We start from the raw sequence: 2,500 nt of genomic DNA on the forward strand, positions 1-2,500 counted from the left end.
CCTGGCTACATCCCGATGCCCTTAATGGATTAGCGGCTCCCATATCGCGTGATGGGGGTGAGGGGGCAGGTCACTTATTGTTCACCCCAGGTCAGCTAACAGCTTTTCCCTAGTTCAAAATACGCTTGGTTCTACCTAGCCCGCCTTGTTTTCTTGGCCCTACAATCAAATGAAAGGTGAAAATGTTTCCCTGAATAAATTACTCACTGGCTGCCGGACGAGGAGGGATAAATTCTTATGAATATATATATATATATATATATATATATATATATATATATATATATATATATATATATATATATATATATATATATATATATATATATATATATATATATATATATATATATATATATATATATATATATATAATATATAAATATTCCAAAACAGCGAAAGAATAGTCATTGAGTGTTTAGGTAACGATACAGAAATCATTATTTGGAAATGAAGTTTTACATTTATTAACACGGTATCCCTTTGAAATGTTCAACCTTCCAGTATCTAAACAAGTTATTAGGGGTGAGTTGCTAGCCAAACGTAAATTTTCCTGGCGACCAGCAGACGTTCGTTCTCATTTATTATCTTGGTGGATTTGTAGGTTAAGAGAGATCCCTGCCCTGCAAAAGTGCGCCAAGTGCTGTACCACTTAGCTGCTGAGCCCACTTTGACCGTTTGCATCTTATGGTGGGCGGTAAGGACAATATGTCTCTACGCCAGAACTATTATACATACATACAGTATATATATATATATATATATATATATATATATATATATATATATATATATATATATATATATATATATATATATATATATATACATATATATATATATATATATATATATATATATATATATATATATATATATATATATATATATATATATATATATATATATATATATATATATATATATATATATATATATATATATATAGATAGATAGATAGATAGATATACACTACATATACATATGCATATATATATACATATATATATGTGTGTGTGCGTATGTATATATTTGTATGTATAATTATATACATATACTCGTATGTATAAGTGAATGTTATAACCAGCGATTACAATAAAAATACAAACATTACTACCACTAATTTTTCTCTGGAACAGCAACGAACAGCCAACCCCTAAGACCATTCTCATGAAAATATAATCTCTGTAAACCTTGGGAAAATAACGCGGCCACTTATCAGCATAAATAGTCAAAGTGAAGGCACTACTCGACTGTTATTTCCTCCGGCAAGATGCACAAAACAATCGAGGTCCTTAGTAGGTGGCGGGCGTCCAACGGAAGGAACCTCCTTTAAAAAGAAAGCCGTTATCGTTTTTCCTAATTCACCGTATCCGCCAAGGGGAACTCAAATCTATTGACCAACTTTTGGGGAAAACTTTTGTTATTTGTTCTTCCTTATGTTATGATCATCCTGCGTTTTTTTTTTTTTTTTTTGCTCTTAAATGGCCGTGCGGTGCCTTGCTCATGAAATATATTTGCTAGCGTATGTTGAGCGTTCCGTTAATACACATTGTGTCTCTTGATCTGAGTAGTGTCTTCTTCTTCGTTTTAACGTGCTTTTTCCCATTTTTATATGGGGTAAGCAAGATGCCTTCTTTTTGAAGGACTTTTGATTTGGCGTTGGGGTAGGACGTAGCCTCGATCGGCTGCCCTGCCTGACATCGCTTAGACCCCGGTAACGATGTGTACGTGTATCGTACCAATCCCCAGCTCCCTTTCTCCCAGCAGCGAGGAGAACTGGGCCGTTAAGTCGACAGTTCGAGACGTGTGAGGTGTCTGTTATATTTTTAGATGTTGGAGTGGCTTTGTTTATGTGTGTATTAGTCTGTAACACCCATTTGCTTTCAGCAAACCTATCCGTTGATTACATACGTAATCCCGGGGTGTCTACACGAATAGCAAAGTGTCCGCCTTCTCTGACCAGTCGGCTGCGGATTTGAACCCGCGCCACGGACCTCTACGAAGTCCTAGGCTGCTGCTCTACCGACTGAGCCATCTAGGAGTAGTGTATTTTCCATATAGTGGCTTAGCTACTGTAAATGTCGGAATCGTTTATGTTGTAAGCATAGAGCTAGGAATATCTTCCAAAGTTATGTGTGTGTGTGTATATATACATATATACATATATATATATATATATATATATATATATATATATATATATATATATATATATATATGTGTGTGTGTGTGTGTGTGTGTGTGTGTGTGTGTGTGTGTGTGTGTGTAATTATAATCATCTGTAATGATTTGTATGAACAAGGAGAAAGAGGAAAAAAGGAAAGTTATTTTTACTTTTATTTTGCAACTGTTTCGATGTTAATTTTGAGTAAAAACATAAACGAAGAATCTAGCGAACTGAACACAATAGAGGCCATTGTTGTATTTACTCTTATGTTAACAATAATAGTTATTTATTGCATTAATTATGTTAGTACCCAGAATTCTGACTTTTTCA

The sequence above is a fragment of the Macrobrachium rosenbergii genome, chromosome 2 (genome assembly GCF_040412425.1).
Source record: "Macrobrachium rosenbergii isolate ZJJX-2024 chromosome 2, ASM4041242v1, whole genome shotgun sequence".
NCBI lineage: Eukaryota > Metazoa > Arthropoda > Malacostraca > Decapoda > Palaemonidae > Macrobrachium > Macrobrachium rosenbergii.